Source organism: Anomaloglossus baeobatrachus, unplaced genomic scaffold (genome assembly GCF_048569485.1).
Source record: "Anomaloglossus baeobatrachus isolate aAnoBae1 unplaced genomic scaffold, aAnoBae1.hap1 Scaffold_213, whole genome shotgun sequence".
In the NCBI taxonomy this organism is placed as follows: domain Eukaryota; kingdom Metazoa; phylum Chordata; class Amphibia; order Anura; family Aromobatidae; genus Anomaloglossus; species Anomaloglossus baeobatrachus.
Window position 1 is genome coordinate 348,277 of NW_027441983.1, and position 25,494 is coordinate 373,770.

Genomic DNA, 25,494 nt, shown 5'->3' on the forward strand with positions numbered 1-25,494 from the left:
TTTCAATAAGTACACTTAAACGGCTAATTGGGAATAGAAAAACTGTAAAAAGCCCTCTGAGAAAGCCCCCCTCTAACCTTTGATAGTAAGCTTTTCTGTAGTCTGCCTGTTGATGTATTTTCCGTTTGAACTGTGCACAACATGAAGAGACGGAACACTGGCGGCTTGTCACAATGCCCCCCGATGACATCACAATAGCGCTGCTGCCTAGAAAACAAGCTGCGCAGAAGAAGTTGTTCTTTGGGTGGGAGGGTGGGCTAGTGGAAGGAGGGGGCAATCTCTTTTTTTCCCGGGTGGTAGGGGGATGACAGGAGAAGGGAAGCGGGTGGTGAGAAAGGTACAGAGGGCAGGGTTTGGGGGCTGGGAAGGAAAGGGAAAAGATTAGGGTTTGGGGATGATGAAAGGGCTTTCTACGGGTAAGGATGGCAAAGGGGGGGGGGGGGGGGGGGGGGGGGTGGCAGTGACGGAAAGTCAGGCAACCTGTCCTGTCCGTCTTTTTGTATCGTGAATTGGAAAGACTGCAAGGGGGAGGGGAGTTGCTTGCGCCCTAAAGGAGGAGTTATTCAGATTCATTGCAGTGGGCGGCGGCTGCAAAACGCACCATTCTTCTTGTTTTGGCTCTGCAAAGCAGCCTTTTCAAGGGTTGGCTTGGGTGACAAAATGTCTTGTGTAGGCGTGGGTTTGTCTCCCTCTCGCTCTCTCTCCCTAAGATGTGTCCGGCATAGGCAGGGTGCCACTCGAGGCCCAAACCAATTCTGGTTATCGCTTCTCGGCCTTTTGGCTAAGATCAAGTGTAGTATCTGTTCTTATCAGTTTAATATCTGATACGTCCCCTATCTGGGGACCATATATTAAATGGATTTTTAGAACAGGGAGATGGAAAAAGAGCTTGCTCTGTCCACTCCACGCATTGACCTGGTATTGCAGTACCTCCAGGAACGGTGCACCCCTTCTTAACCCAGTTTCCAAAAGCAGAACTCAATTCACCTGATTCATATTAGCCCGATTTAATGAATTGGAAGAAAGCATACGTCTTCATATGCACCTCAATTTGGCCCATTCACTTTTCACACTTCCTCCTTTTGTTTTTTATCTTTCACACTTTTGACTTTCTTTATTCATCCAAATAGCAAACTCATCACCACTCAACCTGACCAACTCGGCTATGTCCCCGTGCTGCAGTTCTCTGTCTTATCTAGATCATTTGCAATTGAATGGAATAGATCCCTTTTGGACAAAGTGGATTCACCTGCTGCTGCAGTGACCACAGGTGTGATAACATCTAGAATTGGCATCTGGTGCGATCTCTCCGCTTCCACTCCAAAGAAAGTTACCTGTTTATTCCTATCATGCATTGGTTTTTGGGGTTTTCTTTGAGTAATGATGATCTCTTTAGTAGTCTGTTGGCGCCCTCTCCTGGAGGAATAGTTTGCTTGCTCTTGGACATTCTAAAAGAGAGGTCATGATAGACATTGAGCTTCTGAGCTCAATTGGGGACAGTCATGGGTGATGAATGTTTGCAACCTACTGCGAAGCCTCATACCGCAATATAAGGAACGTCAAATACTAAGAAAGGGCGGCCTATGAAAGAATTACTACTTTCAATAAGTACACTTAAACGGCTAATTGGGAATAGAAAAACTGTAAAAAGCCCTCTGAGAAAGCCCCCCTCTAACCTTTGATAGTAAGCTTTTCTGTAGTCTGCCTGTTGATGTATTTTCCGTTTGAACTGTGCACAACATGAAGAGACGGAACACTGGCGGCTTGTCACAATGCCCCCCGATGACATCACAATAGCGCTGCTGCCTAGAAAACAAGCTGCGCAGAAGAAGTTGTTCTTTGGGTGGGAGGGTGGGCTAGTGGAAGGAGGGGGCAATCTCTTTTTTTCCCGGGTGGTAGGGGGATGACAGGAGAAGGGAAGCGGGTGGTGAGAAAGGTACAGAGGGCAGGGTTTGGGGGCTGGGAAGGAAAGGGAAAAGATTAGGGTTTGGGGATGATGAAAGGGCTTTCTACGGGTAAGGATGGCAAAGGGTGGCAGTGACGGAAAGTCAGGCAACCTGTCCTGTCCGTCTTTTTGTATCGTGAATTGGAAAGACTGCAAGGGGGAGGGGAGTTGCTTGCGCCCTAAAGGAGGAGTTATTCAGATTCATTGCAGTGGGCGGCGGCTGCAAAACGCACCATTCTTCTTGTTTTGGCTCTGCAAAGCAGCCTTTTCAAGGGTTGGGCTTGGGTGACAAAATGTCTTGTGTAGGCGTGGGTTTGTCTCCCTCTCGCTCTCTCTCCCTAAGATGTGTCCGGCATAGGCCAGGGTGCCACTCGAGGCCCAAACCAATTCTGGTTATCGCTTCTCGGCCTTTTGGCTAAGATCAAGTGTAGTATCTGTTCTTATCAGTTTAATATCTGATACGTCCCCTATCTGGGGACCATATATTAAATGGATTTTAGAACAGGGAGATGGAAAAAGAGCTTGCTCTGTCCACTCCACGCATTGACCTGGTATTGCAGTACCTCCAGGAACGGTGCACCCCTTCTTAACCCAGTTTCCAAAAGCAGAACTCAATTCACCTGATTCATATTAGCCCGATTTAATGAATTGGAAGAAAGCATACGTCTTCATATGCACCTCAATTTGGCCCATTCACTTTTCACACTTCCTCCTTTTGTTTTTTATCTTTCACACTTTTGACTTTCTTTATTCATCCAAATAGCAAACTCATCACCACTCAACCTGACCAACTCGGCTATGTCCCCGTGCTGCAGTTCTCTGTCTTATCTAGATCATTTGCAATTGAATGGAATAGATCCCTTTTGGACAAAGTGGATTCACCTGCTGCTGCAGTGACCACAGGTGTGATAACATCTAGAATTGGCATCTGGTGCGATCTCTCCGCTTCCACTCCAAAGAAAGTTACCTGTTTATTCCTATCATGTTGAGTAATGATGATCTCTTTAGTAGTCTGTTGGCGCCCTCTCCTGGAGGAATAGTTTGCTTGCTCTTGGACATTCTAAAAGAGAGGTCATGATAGACATTGAGCTTCTGAGCTCAATTGGGGACAGTCATGGGTGATGAATGTTTGCAACCTACTGCGAAGCCTCATACCGCAATATAAGGAACGTCAAATACTAAGAAAGGGCGGCCTATGAAAGAATTACTACTTTCAATAAGTACACTTAAACGGCTAATTGGGAATAGAAAAACTGTAAAAAGCCCTCTGAGAAAGCCCCCCTCTAACCTTTGATAGTAAGCTTTTCTGTAGTCTGCCTGTTGATGTATTTTCCGTTTGAACTGTGCACAACATGAAGAGACGGAACACTGGCGGCTTGTCACAATGCCCCCCGATGACATCACAATAGCGCTGCTGCCTAGAAAACAAGCTGCGCAGAAGAAGTTGTTCTTTGGGTGGGAGGGTGGGCTAGTGGAAGGAGGGGGCAATCTCTTTTTTTCCCGGGTGGTAGGGGGATGACAGGAGAAGGGAAGCGGGTGGTGAGAAAGGTACAGAGGGCAGGGTTTGGGGGCTGGGAAGGAAAGGGAAAAGATTAGGGTTTGGGGATGATGAAAGGGCTTTCTACGGGTAAGGATGGCAAAGGGTGGCAGTGACGGAAAGTCAGGCAACCTGTCCTGTCCGTCTTTTTGTATCGTGAATTGGAAAGACTGCAAGGGGGAGGGGAGTTGCTTGCGCCCTAAAGGAGGAGTTATTCAGATTCATTGCAGTGGGCGGCGGCTGCAAAACGCACCATTCTTCTTGTTTTGGCTCTGCAAAGCAGCCTTTTCAAGGGTTGGCTTGGGTGACAAAATGTCTTGTGTAGGCGTGGGTTTGTCTCCCTCTCGCTCTCTCTCCCTAAGATGTGTCCGGCATAGGCCAGGGTGCCACTCGAGGCCCAAACCAATTCTGGTTATCGCTTCTCGGCCTTTTGGCTAAGATCAAGTGTAGTATCTGTTCTTATCAGTTTAATATCTGATACGTCCCCTATCTGGGGACCATATATTAAATGGATTTTTAGAACAGGGAGATGGAAAAAGAGCTTGCTCTGTCCACTCCACGCATTGACCTGGTATTGCAGTACCTCCAGGAACGGTGCACCCCTTCTTAACCCAGTTTCCAAAAGCAGAACTCAATTCACCTGATTCATATTAGCCCGATTTAATGAATTGGAAGAAAGCATACGTCTTCATATGCACCTCAATTTGGCCCATTCACTTTTCACACTTCCTCCTTTTGTTTTTTATCTTTCACACTTTTGACTTTCTTTATTCATCCAAATAGCAAACTCATCACCACTCAACCTGACCAACTCGGCTATGTCCCCGTGCTGCAGTTCTCTGTCTTATCTAGATCATTTGCAATTGAATGGAATAGATCCCTTTTGGACAAAGTGGATTCACCTGCTGCTGCAGTGACCACAGGTGTGATAACATCTAGAATTGGCATCTGGTGCGATCTCTCCGCTTCCACTCCAAAGAAAGTTACCTGTTTATTCCTATCATGCATTGGTTTTTGGGGTTTTCTTTGAGTAATGATGATCTCTTTAGTAGTCTGTTGGCGCCCTCTCCTGGAGGAATAGTTTGCTTGCTCTTGGACATTCTAAAAGAGAGGTCATGATAGACATTGAGCTTCTGAGCTCAATTGGGGACAGTCATGGGTGATGAATGTTTGCAACCTACTGCGAAGCCTCATACCGCAATATAAGGAACGTCAAATACTAAGAAAGGGCGGCCTATGAAAGAATTACTACTTTCAATAAGTACACTTAAACGGCTAATTGGGAATAGAAAAACTGTAAAAAGCCCTCTGAGAAAGCCCCCCTCTAACCTTTGATAGTAAGCTTTTCTGTAGTCTGCCTGTTGATGTATTTTCCGTTTGAACTGTGCACAACATGAAGAGACGGAACACTGGCGGCTTGTCACAATGCCCCCCGATGACATCACAATAGCGCTGCTGCCTAGAAAACAAGCTGCGCAGAAGAAGTTGTTCTTTGGGTGGGAGGGTGGGCTAGTGGAAGGAGGGGGCAATCTCTTTTTTTCCCGGGTGGTAGGGGGATGACAGGAGAAGGGAAGCGGGTGGTGAGAAAGGTACAGAGGGCAGGGTTTGGGGGCTGGGAAGGAAAGGGAAAAGATTAGGGTTTGGGGATGATGAAAGGGCTTTCTACGGGTAAGGATGGCAAAGGGTGGCAGTGACGGAAAGTCAGGCAACCTGTCCTGTCCGTCTTTTTGTATCGTGAATTGGAAAGACTGCAAGGGGGAGGGGAGTTGCTTGCGCCCTAAAGGAGGAGTTATTCAGATTCATTGCAGTGGGCGGCGGCTGCAAAACGCACCATTCTTCTTGTTTTGGCTCTGCAAAGCAGCCTTTTCAAGGGTTGGCTTGGGTGACAAAATGTCTTGTGTAGGCGTGGGTTTGTCTCCCTCTCGCTCTCTCTCCCTAAGATGTGTCCGGCATAGGCCAGGGTGCCACTCGAGGCCCAAACCAATTCTGGTTATCGCTTCTCGGCCTTTTGGCTAAGATCAAGTGTAGTATCTGTTCTTATCAGTTTAATATCTGATACGTCCCCTATCTGGGGACCATATATTAAATGGATTTTTAGAACAGGGAGATGGAAAAAGAGCTTGCTCTGTCCACTCCACGCATTGATGGTATTGCAGTACCTCCAGGAACGGTGCACCCCTTCTTAACCCAGTTTCCAAAAGCAGAACTCAATTCACCTGATTCATATTAGCCCGATTTAATGAATTGGAAGAAAGCATACGTCTTCATATGCACCTCAATTTGGCCCATTCACTTTTCACACTTCCTCCTTTTGTTTTTTATCTTTCACACTTTTGACTTTCTTTATTCATCCAAATAGCAAACTCATCACCACTCAACCTGACCAACTCGGCTATGTCCCCGTGCTGCAGTTCTCTGTCTTATCTAGATCATTTGCAATTGAATGGAATAGATCCCTTTTGGACAAAGTGGATTCACCTGCTGCTGCAGTGACCACAGGTGTGATAACATCTAGAATTGGCATCTGGTGCGATCTCTCCGCTTCCACTCCAAAGAAAGTTACCTGTTTATTCCTATCATGCATTGGTTTTTGGGGTTTTCTTTGAGTAATGATGATCTCTTTAGTAGTCTGTTGGCGCCCTCTCCTGGAGGAATAGTTTGCTTGCTCTTGGACATTCTAAAAGAGAGGTCATGATAGACATTGAGCTTCTGAGCTCAATTGGGGACAGTCATGGGTGATGAATGTTTGCAACCTACTGCGAAGCCTCATACCGCAATATAAGGAACGTCAAATACTAAGAAAGGGCGGCCTATGAAAGAATTACTACTTTCAATAAGTACACTTAAACGGCTAATTGGGAATAGAAAAACTGTAAAAAGCCCTCTGAGAAAGCCCCCCTCTAACCTTTGATAGTAAGCTTTTCTGTAGTCTGCCTGTTGATGTATTTTCCGTTTGAACTGTGCACAACATGAAGAGACGGAACACTGGCGGCTTGTCACAATGCCCCCCGATGACATCACAATAGCGCTGCTGCCTAGAAAACAAGCTGCGCAGAAGAAGTTGTTCTTTGGGTGGGAGGGTGGGCTAGTGGAAGGAGGGGGCAATCTCTTTTTTTCCCGGGTGGTAGGGGGATGACAGGAGAAGGGAAGCGGGTGGTGAGAAAGGTACAGAGGGCAGGGTTTGGGGGCTGGGAAGGAAAGGGAAAAGATTAGGGTTTGGGGATGATGAAAGGGCTTTCTACGGGTAAGGATGGCAAAGGGTGGCAGTGACGGAAAGTCAGGCAACCTGTCCTGTCCGTCTTTTTGTATCGTGAATTGGAAAGACTGCAAGGGGGAGGGGAGTTGCTTGCGCCCTAAAGGAGGAGTTATTCAGATTCATTGCAGTGGGCGGCGGCTGCAAAACGCACCATTCTTCTTGTTTTGGCTCTGCAAAGCAGCCTTTTCAAGGGTTGGCTTGGGTGACAAAATGTCTTGTGTAGGCGTGGGTTTGTCTCCCTCTCGCTCTCTCTCCCTAAGATGTGTCCGGCATAGGCCAGGGTGCCACTCGAGGCCCAAACCAATTCTGGTTATCGCTTCTCGGCCTTTTGGCTAAGATCAAGTGTAGTATCTGTTCTTATCAGTTTAATATCTGATACGTCCCCTATCTGGGGACCATATATTAAATGGATTTTTAGAACAGGGAGATGGAAAAAGAGCTTGCTCTGTCCACTCCACGCATTGACCTGGTATTGCAGTACCTCCAGGAACGGTGCACCCCTTCTTAACCCAGTTTCCAAAAGCAGAACTCAATTCACCTGATTCATATTAGCCCGATTTAATGAATTGGAAGAAAGCATACGTCTTCATATGCACCTCAATTTGGCCCATTCACTTTTCACACTTCCTCCTTTTGTTTTTTATCTTTCACACTTTTGACTTTCTTTATTCATCCAAATAGCAAACTCATCACCACTCAACCTGACCAACTCGGCTATGTCCCCGTGCTGCAGTTCTCTGTCTTATCTAGATCATTTGCAATTGAATGGAATAGATCCCTTTTGGACAAAGTGGATTCACCTGCTGCTGCAGTGACCACAGGTGTGATAACATCTAGAATTGGCATCTGGTGCGATCTCTCCGCTTCCACTCCAAAGAAAGTTACCTGTTTATTCCTATCATGCATTGGTTTTTGGGGTTTTCTTTGAGTAATGATGATCTCTTTAGTAGTCTGTTGGCGCCCTCTCCTGGAGGAATAGTTTGCTTGCTCTTGGACATTCTAAAAGAGAGGTCATGATAGACATTGAGCTTCTGAGCTCAATTGGGGACAGTCATGGGTGATGAATGTTTGCAACCTACTGCGAAGCCTCATACCGCAATATAAGGAACGTCAAATACTAAGAAAGGGCGGCCTATGAAAGAATTACTACTTTCAATAAGTACACTTAAACGGCTAATTGGGAATAGAAAAACTGTAAAAAGCCCTCTGAGAAAGCCCCCCTCTAACCTTTGATAGTAAGCTTTTCTGTAGTCTGCCTGTTGATGTATTTTCCGTTTGAACTGTGCACAACATGAAGAGACGGAACACTGGCGGCTTGTCACAATGCCCCCCGATGACATCACAATAGCGCTGCTGCCTAGAAAACAAGCTGCGCAGAAGAAGTTGTTCTTTGGGTGGGAGGGTGGGCTAGTGGAAGGAGGGGGCAATCTCTTTTTTTCCCGGGTGGTAGGGGGATGACAGGAGAAGGGAAGCGGGTGGTGAGAAAGGTACAGAGGGCAGGGTTTGGGGGCTGGGAAGGAAAGGGAAAAGATTAGGGTTTGGGGATGATGAAAGGGCTTTCTACGGGTAAGGATGGCAAAGGGTGGCAGTGACGGAAAGTCAGGCAACCTGTCCTGTCCGTCTTTTTGTATCGTGAATTGGAAAGACTGCAAGGGGGAGGGGAGTTGCTTGCGCCCTAAAGGAGGAGTTATTCAGATTCATTGCAGTGGGCGGCGGCTGCAAAACGCACCATTCTTCTTGTTTTGGCTCTGCAAAGCAGCCTTTTCAAGGGTTGGCTTGGGTGACAAAATGTCTTGTGTAGGCGTGGGTTTGTCTCCCTCTCGCTCTCTCTCCCTAAGATGTGTCCGGCATAGGCCAGGGTGCCACTCGAGGCCCAAACCAATTCTGGTTATCGCTTCTCGGCCTTTTGGCTAAGATCAAGTGTAGTATCTGTTCTTATCAGTTTAATATCTGATACGTCCCCTATCTGGGGACCATATATTAAATGGATTTTTAGAACAGGGAGATGGAAAAAGAGCTTGCTCTGTCCACTCCACGCATTGACCTGGTATTGCAGTACCTCCAGGAACGGTGCACCCCTTCTTAACCCAGTTTCCAAAAGCAGAACTCAATTCACCTGATTCATATTAGCCCGATTTAATGAATTGGAAGAAAGCATACGTCTTCATATGCACCTCAATTTGGCCCATTCACTTTTCACACTTCCTCCTTTTGTTTTTTATCTTTCACACTTTTGACTTTCTTTATTCATCCAAATAGCAAACTCATCACCACTCAACCTGACCAACTCGGCTATGTCCCCGTGCTGCAGTTCTCTGTCTTATCTAGATCATTTGCAATTGAATGGAATAGATCCCTTTTGGACAAAGTGGATTCACCTGCTGCTGCAGTGACCACAGGTGTGATAACATCTAGAATTGGCATCTGGTGCGATCTCTCCGCTTCCACTCCAAAGAAAGTTACCTGTTTATTCCTATCATGCATTGGTTTTTGGGGTTTTCTTTGAGTAATGATGATCTCTTTAGTAGTCTGTTGGCGCCCTCTCCTGGAGGAATAGTTTGCTTGCTCTTGGACATTCTAAAAGAGAGGTCATGATAGACATTGAGCTTCTGAGCTCAATTGGGGACAGTCATGGGTGATGAATGTTTGCAACCTACTGCGAAGCCTCATACCGCAATATAAGGAACGTCAAATACTAAGAAAGGGCGGCCTATGAAAGAATTACTACTTTCAATAAGTACACTTAAACGGCTAATTGGGAATAGAAAAACTGTAAAAAGCCCTCTGAGAAAGCCCCCCTCTAACCTTTGATAGTAAGCTTTTCTGTAGTCTGCCTGTTGATGTATTTTCCGTTTGAACTGTGCACAACATGAAGAGACGGAACACTGGCGGCTTGTCACAATGCCCCCCGATGACATCACAATAGCGCTGCTGCCTAGAAAACAAGCTGCGCAGAAGAAGTTGTTCTTTGGGTGGGAGGGTGGGCTAGTGGAAGGAGGGGGCAATCTCTTTTTTTCCCGGGTGGTAGGGGGATGACAGGAGAAGGGAAGCGGGTGGTGAGAAAGGTACAGAGGGCAGGGTTTGGGGGCTGGGAAGGAAAGGGAAAAGATTAGGGTTTGGGGATGATGAAAGGGCTTTCTACGGGTAAGGATGGCAAAGGGTGGCAGTGACGGAAAGTCAGGCAACCTGTCCTGTCCGTCTTTTTGTATCGTGAATTGGAAAGACTGCAAGGGGGAGGGGAGTTGCTTGCGCCCTAAAGGAGGAGTTATTCAGATTCATTGCAGTGGGCGGCGGCTGCAAAACGCACCATTCTTCTTGTTTTGGCTCTGCAAAGCAGCCTTTTCAAGGGTTGGCTTGGGTGACAAAATGTCTTGTGTAGGCGTGGGTTTGTCTCCCTCTCGCTCTCTCTCCCTAAGATGTGTCCGGCATAGGCCAGGGTGCCACTCGAGGCCCAAACCAATTCTGGTTATCGCTTCTCGGCCTTTTGGCTAAGATCAAGTGTAGTATCTGTTCTTATCAGTTTAATATCTGATACGTCCCCTATCTGGGGACCATATATTAAATGGATTTTTAGAACAGGGAGATGGAAAAAGAGCTTGCTCTGTCCACTCCACGCATTGACCTGGTATTGCAGTACCTCCAGGAACGGTGCACCCCTTCTTAACCCAGTTTCCAAAAGCAGAACTCAATTCACCTGATTCATATTAGCCCGATTTAATGAATTGGAAGAAAGCATACGTCTTCATATGCACCTCAATTTGGCCCATTCACTTTTCACACTTCCTCCTTTTGTTTTTTATCTTTCACACTTTTGACTTTCTTTATTCATCCAAATAGCAAACTCATCACCACTCAACCTGACCAACTCGGCTATGTCCCCGTGCTGCAGTTCTCTGTCTTATCTAGATCATTTGCAATTGAATGGAATAGATCCCTTTTGGACAAAGTGGATTCACCTGCTGCTGCAGTGACCACAGGTGTGATAACATCTAGAATTGGCATCTGGTGCGATCTCTCCGCTTCCACTCCAAAGAAAGTTACCTGTTTATTCCTATCATGCATTGGTTTTTGGGGTTTTCTTTGAGTAATGATGATCTCTTTAGTAGTCTGTTGGCGCCCTCTCCTGGAGGAATAGTTTGCTTGCTCTTGGACATTCTAAAAGAGAGGTCATGATAGACATTGAGCTTCTGAGCTCAATTGGGGACAGTCATGGGTGATGAATGTTTGCAACCTACTGCGAAGCCTCATACCGCAATATAAGGAACGTCAAATACTAAGAAAGGGCGGCCTATGAAAGAATTACTACTTTCAATAAGTACACTTAAACGGCTAATTGGGAATAGAAAAACTGTAAAAAGCCCTCTGAGAAAGCCCCCCTCTAACCTTTGATAGTAAGCTTTTCTGTAGTCTGCCTGTTGATGTATTTTCCGTTTGAACTGTGCACAACATGAAGAGACGGAACACTGGCGGCTTGTCACAATGCCCCCCGATGACATCACAATAGCGCTGCTGCCTAGAAAACAAGCTGCGCAGAAGAAGTTGTTCTTTGGGTGGGAGGGTGGGCTAGTGGAAGGAGGGGGCAATCTCTTTTTTTCCCGGGTGGTAGGGGGATGACAGGAGAAGGGAAGCGGGTGGTGAGAAAGGTACAGAGGGCAGGGTTTGGGGGCTGGGAAGGAAAGGGAAAAGATTAGGGTTTGGGGATGATGAAAGGGCTTTCTACGGGTAAGGATGGCAAAGGGTGGCAGTGACGGAAAGTCAGGCAACCTGTCCTGTCCGTCTTTTTGTATCGTGAATTGGAAAGACTGCAAGGGGGAGGGGAGTTGCTTGCGCCCTAAAGGAGGAGTTATTCAGATTCATTGCAGTGGGCGGCGGCTGCAAAACGCACCATTCTTCTTGTTTTGGCTCTGCAAAGCAGCCTTTTCAAGGGTTGGCTTGGGTGACAAAATGTCTTGTGTAGGCGTGGGTTTGTCTCCCTCTCGCTCTCTCTCCCTAAGATGTGTCCGGCATAGGCCAGGGTGCCACTCGAGGCCCAAACCAATTCTGGTTATCGCTTCTCGGCCTTTTGGCTAAGATCAAGTGTAGTATCTGTTCTTATCAGTTTAATATCTGATACGTCCCCTATCTGGGGACCATATATTAAATGGATTTTTAGAACAGGGAGATGGAAAAAGAGCTTGCTCTGTCCACTCCACGCATTGACCTGGTATTGCAGTACCTCCAGGAACGGTGCACCCCTTCTTAACCCAGTTTCCAAAAGCAGAACTCAATTCACCTGATTCATATTAGCCCGATTTAATGAATTGGAAGAAAGCATACGTCTTCATATGCACCTCAATTTGGCCCATTCACTTTTCACACTTCCTCCTTTTGTTTTTTATCTTTCACACTTTTGACTTTCTTTATTCATCCAAATAGCAAACTCATCACCACTCAACCTGACCAACTCGGCTATGTCCCCGTGCTGCAGTTCTCTGTCTTATCTAGATCATTTGCAATTGAATGGAATAGATCCCTTTTGGACAAAGTGGATTCACCTGCTGCTGCAGTGACCACAGGTGTGATAACATCTAGAATTGGCATCTGGTGCGATCTCTCCGCTTCCACTCCAAAGAAAGTTACCTGTTTATTCCTATCATGCATTGGTTTTTGGGGTTTTCTTTGAGTAATGATGATCTCTTTAGTAGTCTGTTGGCGCCCTCTCCTGGAGGAATAGTTTGCTTGCTCTTGGACATTCTAAAAGAGAGGTCATGATAGACATTGAGCTTCTGAGCTCAATTGGGGACAGTCATGGGTGATGAATGTTTGCAACCTACTGCGAAGCCTCATACCGCAATATAAGGAACGTCAAATACTAAGAAAGGGCGGCCTATGAAAGAATTACTACTTTCAATAAGTACACTTAAACGGCTAATTGGGAATAGAAAAACTGTAAAAAGCCCTCTGAGAAAGCCCCCCTCTAACCTTTGATAGTAAGCTTTTCTGTAGTCTGCCTGTTGATGTATTTTCCGTTTGAACTGTGCACAACATGAAGAGACGGAACACTGGCGGCTTGTCACAATGCCCCCCGATGACATCACAATAGCGCTGCTGCCTAGAAAACAAGCTGCGCAGAAGAAGTTGTTCTTTGGGTGGGAGGGTGGGCTAGTGGAAGGAGGGGGCAATCTCTTTTTTTCCCGGGTGGTAGGGGGATGACAGGAGAAGGGAAGCGGGTGGTGAGAAAGGTACAGAGGGCAGGGTTTGGGGGCTGGGAAGGAAAGGGAAAAGATTAGGGTTTGGGGATGATGAAAGGGCTTTCTACGGGTAAGGATGGCAAAGGGTGGCAGTGACGGAAAGTCAGGCAACCTGTCCTGTCCGTCTTTTTGTATCGTGAATTGGAAAGACTGCAAGGGGGAGGGGAGTTGCTTGCGCCCTAAAGGAGGAGTTATTCAGATTCATTGCAGTGGGCGGCGGCTGCAAAACGCACCATTCTTCTTGTTTTGGCTCTGCAAAGCAGCCTTTTCAAGGGTTGGCTTGGGTGACAAAATGTCTTGTGTAGGCGTGGGTTTGTCTCCCTCTCGCTCTCTCTCCCTAAGATGTGTCCGGCATAGGCCAGGGTGCCACTCGAGGCCCAAACCAATTCTGGTTATCGCTTCTCGGCCTTTTGGCTAAGATCAAGTGTAGTATCTGTTCTTATCAGTTTAATATCTGATACGTCCCCTATCTGGGGACCATATATTAAATGGATTTTTAGAACAGGGAGATGGAAAAAGAGCTTGCTCTGTCCACTCCACGCATTGACCTGGTATTGCAGTACCTCCAGGAACGGTGCACCCCTTCTTAACCCAGTTTCCAAAAGCAGAACTCAATTCACCTGATTCATATTAGCCCGATTTAATGAATTGGAAGAAAGCATACGTCTTCATATGCACCTCAATTTGGCCCATTCACTTTTCACACTTCCTCCTCTTTGTTTTTTATCTTTCACACTTTTGACTTTCTTTATTCATCCAAATAGCAAACTCATCACCACTCAACCTGACCAACTCGGCTATGTCCCCGTGCTGCAGTTCTCTGTCTTATCTAGATCATTTGCAATTGAATGGAATAGATCCCTTTTGGACAAAGTGGATTCACCTGCTGCTGCAGTGACCACAGGTGTGATAACATCTAGAATTGGCATCTGGTGCGATCTCTCCGCTTCCACTCCAAAGAAAGTTACCTGTTTATTCCTATCATGCATTGGTTTTTGGGGTTTTCTTTGAGTAATGATGATCTCTTTAGTAGTCTGTTGGCGCCCTCTCCTGGAGGAATAGTTTGCTTGCTCTTGGACATTCTAAAAGAGAGGTCATGATAGACATTGAGCTTCTGAGCTCAATTGGGGACAGTCATGGGTGATGAATGTTTGCAACCTACTGCGAAGCCTCATACCGCAATATAAGGAACGTCAAATACTAAGAAAGGGCGGCCTATGAAAGAATTACTACTTTCAATAAGTACACTTAAACGGCTAATTGGGAATAGAAAAACTGTAAAAAGCCCTCTGAGAAAGCCCCCCTCTAACCTTTGATAGTAAGCTTTTCTGTAGTCTGCCTGTTGATGTATTTTCCGTTTGAACTGTGCACAACATGAAGAGACGGAACACTGGCGGCTTGTCACAATGCCCCCCGATGACATCACAATAGCGCTGCTGCCTAGAAAACAAGCTGCGCAGAAGAAGTTGTTCTTTGGGTGGGAGGGTGGGCTAGTGGAAGGAGGGGGCAATCTCTTTTTTTCCCGGGTGGTAGGGGGATGACAGGAGAAGGGAAGCGGGTGGTGAGAAAGGTACAGAGGGCAGGGTTTGGGGGCTGGGAAGGAAAGGGAAAAGATTAGGGTTTGGGGATGATGAAAGGGCTTTCTACGGGTAAGGATGGCAAAGGGTGGCAGTGACGGAAAGTCAGGCAACCTGTCCTGTCCGTCTTTTTGTATCGTGAATTGGAAAGACTGCAAGGGGGAGGGGAGTTGCTTGCGCCCTAAAGGAGGAGTTATTCAGATTCATTGCAGTGGGCGGCGGCTGCAAAACGCACCATTCTTCTTGTTTTGGCTCTGCAAAGCAGCCTTTTCAAGGGTTGGCTTGGGTGACAAAATGTCTTGTGTAGGCGTGGGTTTGTCTCCCTCTCGCTCTCTCTCCCTAAGATGTGTCCGGCATAGGCCAGGGTGCCACTCGAGGCCCAAACCAATTCTGGTTATCGCTTCTCGGCCTTTTGGCTAAGATCAAGTGTAGTATCTGTTCTTATCAGTTTAATATCTGATACGTCCCCTATCTGGGGACCATATATTAAATGGATTTTTAGAACAGGGAGATGGAAAAAGAGCTTGCTCTGTCCACTCCACGCATTGACCTGGTATTGCAGTACCTCCAGGAACGGTGCACCCCTTCTTAACCCAGTTTCCAAAAGCAGAACTCAATTCACCTGATTCATATTAGCCCGATTTAATGAATTGGAAGAAAGCATACGTCTTCATATGCACCTCAATTTGGCCCATTCACTTTTCACACTTCCTCCTTTTGTTTTTTATCTTTCACACTTTTGACTTTCTTTATTCATCCAAATAGCAAACTCATCACCACTCAACCTGACCAACTCGGCTATGTCCCCGTGCTGCAGTTCTCTGTCTTATCTAGATCATTTGCAATTGAATGGAATAGATCCCTTTTGGACAAAGTGGATTCACCTGCTGCTGCAGTGACCACAGGTGTGATAACATCTAGAATTGGCATCTGGTGCGATCTCTCCGCTTCCACTCCAAAGAAAGTTACCTGTTTATTCCTATCATGCATTGGTTTTTGGGGTTTTCTTTGAGTAATGATGATCTCTTTAGTAGTCTGTTGGCGCCCTCTCCTGGAGGAATAGTTTGCTTGCTCTTGGACATTCTAAAAGAGAGGTCATGATAGACATTGAGCTTCTGAGCTCAATTGGGGACAGTCATGGGTGATGAATGTTTGCAACCTACTGCGAAGCCTCATACCGCAATATAAGGAACGTCAAATACTAAGAAAGGGCGGCCTATGAAAGAATTACTACTTTCAATAAGTACACTTAAACGGCTAATTGGGAATAGAAAAACTGTAAAAAGCCCTCTGAGAAAGCCCCCCTCTAACCTTTGATAGTAAGCTTTTCTGTAGTCTGCCTGTTGATGTATTTTCCGTTTGAACTGTGCACAACATGAAGAGACGGAACACTGGCGGCTTGTCACAATGCCCCCCGATGACATCACAATAGCGCTGCTGCCTAGAAAACAAGCTGCGCAGAAGAAGTTGTTCTTTGGGTGGGAGGGTGGGCTAGTGGAAGGAGGGGGCAATCTCTTTTTTTCCCGGGTGGTAGGGGGATGACAGGAGAAGGGAAGCGGGTGGTGAGAAAGGTACAGAGGGCAGGGTTTGGGGGCTGGGAAGGAAAGGGAAAAGATTAGGGTTTGGGGATGATGAAAGGGCTTTCTACGGGTAAGGATGGCAAAGGGTGGCAGTGACGGAAAGTCAGGCAACCTGTCCTGTCCGTCTTTTTGTATCGTGAATTGGAAAGACTGCAAGGGGGAGGGGAGTTGCTTGCGCCCTAAAGGAGGAGTTATTCAGATTCATTGCAGTGGGCGGCGGCTGCAAAACGCACCATTCTTCTTGTTTTGGCTCTGCAAAGCAGCCTTTTCAAGGGTTGGCTTGGGTGACAAAATGTCTTGTGTAGGCGTGGGTTTGTCTCCCTCTCGCTCTCTCTCCCTAAGATGTGTCCGGCATAGGCCAGGGTGCCACTCGAGGCCCAAACCAATTCTGGTTATCGCTTCTCGGCCTTTTGGCTAAGATCAAGTGTAGTATCTGTTCTTATCAGTTTAATATCTGATACGTCCCCTATCTGGGGACCATATATTAAATGGATTTTTAGAACAGGGAGATGGAAAAAGAGCTTGCTCTGTCCACTCCACGCATTGACCTGGTATTGCAGTACCTCCAGGAACGGTGCACCCCTTCTTAACCCAGTTTCCAAAAGCAGAACTCAATTCACCTGATTCATATTAGCCCGATTTAATGAATTGGAAGAAAGCATACGTCTTCATATGCACCTCAATTTGGCCCATTCACTTTTCACACTTCCTCCTTTTGTTTTTTATCTTTCACACTTTTGACTTTCTTTATTCATCCAAATAGCAAACTCATCACCACTCAACCTGACCAACTCGGCTATGTCCCCGTGCTGCAGTTCTCTGTCTTATCTAGATCATTTGCAATTGAATGGAATAGATCCCTTTTGGACAAAGTGGATTCACCTGCTGCTGCAGTGACCACAGGTGTGATAACATCTAGAATTGGCATCTGGTGCGATCTCTCCGCTTCCACTCCAAAGAAAGTTACCTGTTTATTCCTATCATGCATTGGTTTTTGGGGTTTTCTTTGAGTAATGATGATCTCTTTAGTAGTCTGTTGGCGCCCTCTCCTGGAGGAATAGTTTGCTTGCTCTTGGACATTCTAAAAGAGAGGTCATGATAGACATTGAGCTTCTGAGCTCAATTGGGGACAGTCATGGGTGATGAATGTTTGCAACCTACTGCGAAGCCTCATACCGCAATATAAGGAACGTCAAATACTAAGAAAGGGCGGCCTATGAAAGAATTACTACTTTCAATAAGTACACTTAAACGGCTAATTGGGAATAGAAAAACTGTAAAAAGCCCTCTGAGAAAGCCCCCCTCTAACCTTTGATAGTAAGCTTTTCTGTAGTCTGCCTGTTGATGTATTTTCCGTTTGAACTGTGCACAACATGAAGAGACGGAACACTGGCGGCTTGTCACAATGCCCCCCGATGACATCACAATAGCGCTGCTGCCTAGAAAACAAGCTGCGCAGAAGAAGTTGTTCTTTGGGTGGGAGGGTGGGCTAGTGGAAGGAGGGGGCAATCTCTTTTTTTCCCGGGTGGTAGGGGGATGACAGGAGAAGGGAAGCGGGTGGTGAGAAAGGTACAGAGGGCAGGGTTTGGGGGCTGGGAAGGAAAGGGAAAAGATTAGGGTTTGGGGATGATGAAAGGGCTTTCTACGGGTAAGGATGGCAAAGGGTGGCAGTGACGGAAAGTCAGGCAACCTGTCCTGTCCGTCTTTTTGTATCGTGAATTGGAAAGACTGCAAGGGGGAGGGGAGTTGCTTGCGCCCTAAAGGAGGAGTTATTCAGATTCATTGCAGTGGGCGGCGGCTGCAAAACGCACCATTCTTCTTGTTTTGGCTCTGCAAAGCAGCCTTTTCAAGGGTTGGCTTGGGTGACAAAATGTCTTGTGTAGGCGTGGGTTTGTCTCCCTCTCGCTCTCTCTCCCTAAGATGTGTCCGGCATAGGCCAGGGTGCCACTCGAGGCCCAAACCAATTCTGGTTATCGCTTCTCGGCCTTTTGGCTAAGATCAAGTGTAGTATCTGTTCTTATCAGTTTAATATCTGATACGTCCCCTATCTGGGGACCATATATTAAATGGATTTTTAGAACAGGGAGATGGAAAAAGAGCTTGCTCTGTCCACTCCACGCATTGACCTGGTATTGCAGTACCTCCAGGAACGGTGCACCCCTTCTTAACCCAGTTTCCAAAAGCAGAACTCAATTCACCTGATTCATATTAGCCCGATTTAATGAATTGGAAGAAAGCATACGTCTTCATATGCACCTCAATTTGGCCCATTCACTTTTCACACTTCCTCCTTTTGTTTTTTATCTTTCACACTTTTGACTTTCTTTATTCATCCAAATAGCAAACTCATCACCACTCAACCTGACCAACTCGGCTATGTCCCCGTGCTGCAGTTCTCTGTCTTATCTAGATCATTTGCAATTGAATGGAATAGATCCCTTTTGGACAAAGTGGATTCACCTGCTGCTGCAGTGACCACAGGTGTGATAACATCTAGAATTGGCATCTGGTGCGATCTCTCCGCTTCCACTCCAAAGAAAGTTACCTGTTTATTCCTATCATGCATTGGTTTTTGGGGTTTTCTTTGAGTAATGATGATCTCTTTAGTAGTCTGTTGGCGCCCTCTCCTGGAGGAATAGTTTGCTTGCTCTTGGACATTCTAAAAGAGAGGTCATGATAGACATTGAGCTTCTGAGCTCAATTGGGGACAGTCATGGGTGATGAATGTTTGCAACCTACTGCGAAGCCTCATACCGCAATATAAGGAACGTCAAATACTAAGAAAGGGCGGCCTATGAAAGAATTACTACTTTCAATAAGTACACTTAAACGGCTAATTGGGAATAGAAAAACTGTAAAAAGCCCTCTGAGAAAGCCCCCCTCTAACCTTTGATAGTAAGCTTTTCTGTAGTCTGCCTGTTGATGTATTTTCCGTTTGAACTGTGCACAACATGAAGAGACGGAACACTGGCGGCTTGTCACAATGCCCCCCGATGACATCACAATAGCGCTGCTGCCTAGAAAACAAGCTGCGCAGAAGAAGTTGTTCTTTGGGTGGGAGGGTGGGCTAGTGGAAGGAGGGGGCAATCTCTTTTTTTCCCGGGTGGTAGGGGGATGACAGGAGAAGGGAAGCGGGTGGTGAGAAAGGTACAGAGGGCAGGGTTTGGGGGCTGGGAAGGAAAGGGAAAAGATTAGGGTTTGGGGATGATGAAAGGGCTTTCTACGGGTAAGGATGGCAAAGGGTGGCAGTGACGGAAAGTCAGGCAACCTGTCCTGTCCGTCTTTTTGTATCGTGAATTGGAAAGACTGCAAGGGGGAGGGGAGTTGCTTGCGCCCTAAAGGAGGAGTTATTCAGATTCATTGCAGTGGGCGGCGGCTGCAAAACGCACCATTCTTCTTGTTTTGGCTCTGCAAAGCAGCCTTTTCAAGGGTTGGCTTGGGTGACAAAATGTCTTGTGTAGGCGTGGGTTTGTCTCCCTCTCGCTCTCTCTCCCTAAGATGTGTCCGGCATAGGCCAGGGTGCCACTCGAGGCCCAAACCAATTCTGGTTATCGCTTCTCGGCCTTTTGGCTAAGATCAAGTGTAGTATCTGTTCTTATCAGTTTAATATCTGATACGTCCCCTATCTGGGGACCATATATTAAATGGATTTTTAGAACAGGGAGATGGAAAAAGAGCTTGCTCTGTCCACTCCACGCATTGACCTGGTATTGCAGTACCTCCAGGAACGGTGCACCCCTTCTTAACCCAGTTTCCAAAAGCAGAACTCAATTCACCTGATTCATATTAGCCCGATTTAATGAATTGGAAGAAAGCATACGTCTTCATATGCACCTCAATTTGGCCCATTCACTTTTCACACTTCCTCCTTTTGTTTTTTATCTTTCACACTTTTGACTTTCTTTATTCATCCAAATAGCAAACTCATCACCACTCAACCTGACCAACTCGGCTATGTCCCCGTGCTGCAGTTCTCTGTCTTATCTAGATCATTTGCAATTGAATGGAATAGATCCCTTTTGGACAAAGTGGATTCACCTGCTGCTGCAGTGACCACAGGTGTGATAACATCTAGAATTGGCATCTGGTGCGATCTCTCCGCTTCCACTCCAAAGAAAGTTACCTGTTTATTCCTATCATGCATTGGTTTTTGGGGTTTTCTTTGAGTAATGATGATCTCTTTAGTAGTCTGTTGGCGCCCTCTCCTGGAGGAATAGTTTGCTTGCTCTTGGACATTCTAAAAGAGAGGTCATGATAGACATTGAGCTTCTGAGCTCAATTGGGGACAGTCATGGGTGATGAATGTTTGCAACCTACTGCGAAGCCTCATACCGCAATATAAGGAACGTCAAATACTAAGAAAGGGCGGCCTATGAAAGAATTACTACTTTCAATAAGTACACTTAAACGGCTAATTGGGAATAGAAAAACTGTAAAAAGCCCTCTGAGAAAGCCCCCCTCTAACCTTTGATAGTAAGCTTTTCTGTAGTCTGCCTGTTGATGTATTTTCCGTTTGAACTGTGCACAACATGAAGAGACGGAACACTGGCGGCTTGTCACAATGCCCCCCGATGACATCACAATAGCGCTGCTGCCTAGAAAACAAGCTGCGCAGAAGAAGTTGTTCTTTGGGTGGGAGGGTGGGCTAGTGGAAGGAGGGGGCAATCTCTTTTTTTCCCGGGTGGTAGGGGGATGACAGGAGAAGGGAAGCGGGTGGTGAGAAAGGTACAGAGGGCAGGGTTTGGGGGCTGGGAAGGAAAGGGAAAAGATTAGGGTTTGGGGATGATGAAAGGGCTTTCTACGGGTAAGGATGGCAAAGGGTGGCAGTGACGGAAAGTCAGGCAACCTGTCCTGTCCGTCTTTTTGTATCGTGAATTGGAAAGACTGCAAGGGGGAGGGGAGTTGCTTGCGCCCTAAAGGAGGAGTTATTCAGATTCATTGCAGTGGGCGGCGGCTGCAAAACGCACCATTCTTCTTGTTTTGGCTCTGCAAAGCAGCCTTTTCAAGGGTTGGCTTGGGTGACAAAATGTCTTGTGTAGGCGTGGGTTTGTCTCCCTCTCGCTCTCTCTCCCTAAGATGTGTCCGGCATAGGCCAGGGTGCCACTCGAGGCCCAAACCAATTCTGGTTATCGCTTCTCGGCCTTTTGGCTAAGATCAAGTGTAGTATCTGTTCTTATCAGTTTAATATCTGATACGTCCCCTATCTGGGGACCATATATTAAATGGATTTTTAGAACAGGGAGATGGAAAAAGAGCTTGCTCTGTCCACTCCACGCATTGACCTGGTATTGCAGTACCTCCAGGAACGGTGCACCCCTTCTTAACCCAGTTTCCAAAAGCAGAACTCAATTCACCTGATTCATATTAGCCCGATTTAATGAATTGGAAGAAAGCATACGTCTTCATATGCACCTCAATTTGGCCCATTCACTTTTCACACTTCCTCCTTTTGTTTTTTATCTTTCACACTTTTGACTTTCTTTATTCATCCAAATAGCAAACTCATCACCACTCAACCTGACCAACTCGGCTATGTCCCCGTGCTGCAGTTCTCTGTCTTATCTAGATCATTTGCAATTGAATGGAATAGATCCCTTTTGGACAAAGTGGATTCACCTGCTGCTGCAGTGACCACAGGTGTGATAACATCTAGAATTGGCATCTGGTGCGATCTCTCCGCTTCCACTCCAAAGAAAGTTACCTGTTTATTCCTATCATGCATTGGTTTTTGGGGTTTTCTTTGAGTAATGATGATCTCTTTAGTAGTCTGTTGGCGCCCTCTCCTGGAGGAATAGTTTGCTTGCTCTTGGACATTCTAAAAGAGAGGTCATGATAGACATTGAGCTTCTGAGCTCAATTGGGGACAGTCATGGGTGATGAATGTTTGCAACCTACTGCGAAGCCTCATACCGCAATATAAGGAACGTCAAATACTAAGAAAGGGCGGCCTATGAAAGAATTACTACTTTCAATAAGTACACTTAAACGGCTAATTGGGAATAGAAAAACTGTAAAAAGCCCTCTGAGAAAGCCCCCCTCTAACCTTTGATAGTAAGCTTTTCTGTAGTCTGCCTGTTGATGTATTTTCCGTTTGAACTGTGCACAACATGAAGAGACGGAACACTGGCGGCTTGTCACAATGCCCCCCGATGACATCACAATAGCGCTGCTGCCTAGAAAACAAGCTGCGCAGAAGAAGTTGTTCTTTGGGTGGGAGGGTGGGCTAGTGGAAGGAGGGGGCAATCTCTTTTTTTCCCGGGTGGTAGGGGGATGACAGGAGAAGGGAAGCGGGTGGTGAGAAAGGTACAGAGGGCAGGGTTTGGGGGCTGGGAAGGAAAGGGAAAAGATTAGGGTTTGGGGATGATGAAAGGGCTTTCTACGGGTAAGGATGGCAAAGGGTGGCAGTGACGGAAAGTCAGGCAACCTGTCCTGTCCGTCTTTTTGTATCGTGAATTGGAAAGACTGCAAGGGGGAGGGGAGTTGCTTGCGCCCTAAAGGAGGAGTTATTCAGATTCATTGCAGTGGGCGGCGGCTGCAAAACGCACCATTCTTCTTGTTTTGGCTCTGCAAAGCAGCCTTTTCAAGGGTTGGCTTGGGTGACAAAATGTCTTGTGTAGGCGTGGGTTTGTCTCCCTCTCGCTCTCTCTCCCTAAGATGTGTCCGGCATAGGCCAGGGTGCCACTCGAGGCCCAAACCAATTCTGGTTATCGCTTCTCGGCCTTTTGGCTAAGATCAAGTGTAGTATCTGTTCTTATCAGTTTAATATCTGATACGTCCCCTATCTGGGGACCATATATTAAATGGATTTTTAGAACAGGGAGATGGAAAAAGAGCTTGCTCTGTCCACTCCACGCATTGACCTGGTATTGCAGTACCTCCAGGAACGGTGCACCCCTTCTTAACCCAGTTTCCAAAAGCAGAACTCAATTCACCTGATTCATATTAGCCCGATTTAATGAATTGGAAGAAAGCATACGTCTTCATATGCACCTCAATTTGGCCCATTCACTTTTCACACTTCCTCCTTTTGTTTTTTATCTTTCACACTTTTGACTTTCTTTATTCATCCAAATAGCAAACTCATCACCACTCAACCTGACCAACTCGGCTATGTCCCCGTGCTGCAGTTCTCTGTCTTATCTAGATCATTTGCAATTGAATGGAATAGATCCCTTTTGGACAAAGTGGATTCACCTGCTGCTGCAGTGACCACAGGTGTGATAACATCTAGAATTGGCATCTGGTGCGATCTCTCCGCTTCCACTCCAAAGAAAGTTACCTGTTTATTCCTATCATGCATTGGTTTTTGGGGTTTTCTTTGAGTAATGATGATCTCTTTAGTAGTCTGTTGGCGCCCTCTCCTGGAGGAATAGTTTGCTTGCTCTTGGACATTCTAAAAGAGAGGTCATGATAGACATTGAGCTTCTGAGCTCAATTGGGGACAGTCATGGGTGATGAATGTTTGCAACCTACTGCGAAGCCTCATACCGCAATATAAGGAACGTCAAATACTAAGAAAGGGCGGCCTATGAAAGAATTACTACTTTCAATAAGTACACTTAAACGGCTAATTGGGAATAGAAAAACTGTAAAAAGCCCTCTGAGAAAGCCCCCCTCTAACCTTTGATAGTAAGCTTTTCTGTAGTCTGCCTGTTGATGTATTTTCCGTTTGAACTGTGCACAACATGAAGAGACGGAACACTGGCGGCTTGTCACAATGCCCCCCGATGACATCACAATAGCGCTGCTGCCTAGAAAACAAGCTGCGCAGAAGAAGTTGTTCTTTGGGTGGGAGGGTGGGCTAGTGGAAGGAGGGGGCAATCTCTTTTTTTCCCGGGTGGTAGGGGGATGACAGGAGAAGGGAAGCGGGTGGTGAGAAAGGTACAGAGGGCAGGGTTTGGGGGCTGGGAAGGAAAGGGAAAAGATTAGGGTTTGGGGATGATGAAAGGGCTTTCTACGGGTAAGGATGGCAAAGGGTGGCAGTGACGGAAAGTCAGGCAACCTGTCCTGTCCGTCTTTTTGTATCGTGAATTGGAAAGACTGCAAGGGGGAGGGGAGTTGCTTGCGCCCTAAAGGAGGAGTTATTCAGATTCATTGCAGTGGGCGGCGGCTGCAAAACGCACCATTCTTCTTGTTTTGGCTCTGCAAAGCAGCCTTTTCAAGGGTTGGCTTGGGTGACAAAATGTCTTGTGTAGGCGTGGGTTTGTCTCCCTCTCGCTCTCTCTCCCTAAGATGTGTCCGGCATAGGCCAGGGTGCCACTCGAGGCCCAAACCAATTCTGGTTATCGCTTCTCGGCCTTTTGGCTAAGATCAAGTGTAGTATCTGTTCTTATCAGTTTAATATCTGATACGTCCCCTATCTGGGGACCATATATTAAATGGATTTTTAGAACAGGGAGATGGAAAAAGAGCTTGCTCTGTCCACTCCACGCATTGACCTGGTATTGCAGTACCTCCAGGAACGGTGCACCCCTTCTTAACCCAGTTTCCAAAAGCAGAACTCAATTCACCTGATTCATATTAGCCCGATTTAATGAATTGGAAGAAAGCATACGTCTTCATATGCACCTCAATTTGGCCCATTCACTTTTCACACTTCCTCCTTTTGTTTTTTATCTTTCACACTTTTGACTTTCTTTATTCATCCAAATAGCAAACTCATCACCACTCAACCTGACCAACTCGGCTATGTCCCCGTGCTGCAGTTCTCTGTCTTATCTAGATCATTTGCAATTGAATGGAATAGATCCCTTTTGGACAAAGTGGATTCACCTGCTGCTGCAGTGACCACAGGTGTGATAACATCTAGAATTGGCATCTGGTGCGATCTCTCCGCTTCCACTCCAAAGAAAGTTACCTGTTTATTCCTATCATGCATTGGTTTTTGGGGTTTTCTTTGAGTAATGATGATCTCTTTAGTAGTCTGTTGGCGCCCTCTCCTGGAGGAATAGTTTGCTTGCTCTTGGACATTCTAAAAGAGAGGTCATGATAGACATTGAGCTTCTGAGCTCAATTGGGGACAGTCATGGGTGATGAATGTTTGCAACCTACTGCGAAGCCTCATACCGCAATATAAGGAACGTCAAATACTAAGAAAGGGCGGCCTATGAAAGAATTACTACTTTCAATAAGTACACTTAAACGGCTAATTGGGAATAGAAAAACTGTAAAAAGCCCTCTGAGAAAGCCCCCCTCTAACCTTTGATAGTAAGCTTTTCTGTAGTCTGCCTGTTGATGTATTTTCCGTTTGAACTGTGCACAACATGAAGAGACGGAACACTGGCGGCTTGTCACAATGCCCCCCGATGACATCACAATAGCGCTGCTGCCTAGAAAACAAGCTGCGCAGAAGAAGTTGTTCTTTGGGTG

General features: G+C 46.4%; 16 non-coding genes across 16 annotated transcripts; all 16 read left to right on the plus strand.

The window, feature by feature from the left end:
- The first annotated feature begins 761 nt into the window (after positions 1-761).
- LOC142261222 (U2 spliceosomal RNA) lies at positions 762-952 on the plus strand. The gene has a single exon (XR_012728967.1). It is a non-coding gene; the product is annotated as a U2 spliceosomal RNA (small nuclear RNA).
- A 1,388-nt stretch (positions 953-2,340) lies between these two features.
- LOC142261291 (U2 spliceosomal RNA) lies at positions 2,341-2,530 on the plus strand. Its single transcript, XR_012729029.1, has one exon. It is a non-coding gene; the product is annotated as a U2 spliceosomal RNA (small nuclear RNA).
- Positions 2,531-3,896: 1,366 nt separating this feature from the next.
- LOC142261223 (U2 spliceosomal RNA) lies at positions 3,897-4,087 on the plus strand. Its single transcript, XR_012728968.1, has one exon. It is a non-coding gene; the product is annotated as a U2 spliceosomal RNA (small nuclear RNA).
- Positions 4,088-5,474: 1,387 nt separating this feature from the next.
- On the plus strand, positions 5,475-5,663 carry LOC142261296 (U2 spliceosomal RNA). The gene has a single exon (XR_012729034.1). It is a non-coding gene; the product is annotated as a U2 spliceosomal RNA (small nuclear RNA).
- Positions 5,664-7,050: 1,387 nt separating this feature from the next.
- On the plus strand, positions 7,051-7,241 carry LOC142261224 (U2 spliceosomal RNA). The gene has a single exon (XR_012728969.1). It is a non-coding gene; the product is annotated as a U2 spliceosomal RNA (small nuclear RNA).
- A 1,387-nt stretch (positions 7,242-8,628) lies between these two features.
- Positions 8,629-8,819, plus strand: LOC142261225 (U2 spliceosomal RNA). The gene has a single exon (XR_012728970.1). It is a non-coding gene; the product is annotated as a U2 spliceosomal RNA (small nuclear RNA).
- A 1,387-nt stretch (positions 8,820-10,206) lies between these two features.
- LOC142261226 (U2 spliceosomal RNA) lies at positions 10,207-10,397 on the plus strand. Its single transcript, XR_012728971.1, has one exon. It is a non-coding gene; the product is annotated as a U2 spliceosomal RNA (small nuclear RNA).
- Positions 10,398-11,784: 1,387 nt separating this feature from the next.
- LOC142261227 (U2 spliceosomal RNA) lies at positions 11,785-11,975 on the plus strand. Its single transcript, XR_012728972.1, has one exon. It is a non-coding gene; the product is annotated as a U2 spliceosomal RNA (small nuclear RNA).
- A 1,387-nt stretch (positions 11,976-13,362) lies between these two features.
- Positions 13,363-13,553, plus strand: LOC142261228 (U2 spliceosomal RNA). Its single transcript, XR_012728973.1, has one exon. It is a non-coding gene; the product is annotated as a U2 spliceosomal RNA (small nuclear RNA).
- Positions 13,554-14,941: 1,388 nt separating this feature from the next.
- LOC142261229 (U2 spliceosomal RNA) lies at positions 14,942-15,132 on the plus strand. Its single transcript, XR_012728974.1, has one exon. It is a non-coding gene; the product is annotated as a U2 spliceosomal RNA (small nuclear RNA).
- Positions 15,133-16,519: 1,387 nt separating this feature from the next.
- Positions 16,520-16,710, plus strand: LOC142261232 (U2 spliceosomal RNA). Its single transcript, XR_012728976.1, has one exon. It is a non-coding gene; the product is annotated as a U2 spliceosomal RNA (small nuclear RNA).
- A 1,387-nt stretch (positions 16,711-18,097) lies between these two features.
- Positions 18,098-18,288, plus strand: LOC142261233 (U2 spliceosomal RNA). Its single transcript, XR_012728977.1, has one exon. It is a non-coding gene; the product is annotated as a U2 spliceosomal RNA (small nuclear RNA).
- A 1,387-nt stretch (positions 18,289-19,675) lies between these two features.
- Positions 19,676-19,866, plus strand: LOC142261234 (U2 spliceosomal RNA). The gene has a single exon (XR_012728978.1). It is a non-coding gene; the product is annotated as a U2 spliceosomal RNA (small nuclear RNA).
- A 1,387-nt stretch (positions 19,867-21,253) lies between these two features.
- On the plus strand, positions 21,254-21,444 carry LOC142261235 (U2 spliceosomal RNA). The gene has a single exon (XR_012728979.1). It is a non-coding gene; the product is annotated as a U2 spliceosomal RNA (small nuclear RNA).
- Positions 21,445-22,831: 1,387 nt separating this feature from the next.
- On the plus strand, positions 22,832-23,022 carry LOC142261236 (U2 spliceosomal RNA). Its single transcript, XR_012728980.1, has one exon. It is a non-coding gene; the product is annotated as a U2 spliceosomal RNA (small nuclear RNA).
- A 1,387-nt stretch (positions 23,023-24,409) lies between these two features.
- On the plus strand, positions 24,410-24,600 carry LOC142261237 (U2 spliceosomal RNA). The gene has a single exon (XR_012728981.1). It is a non-coding gene; the product is annotated as a U2 spliceosomal RNA (small nuclear RNA).
- Positions 24,601-25,494: the final 894 nt, after the last annotated feature.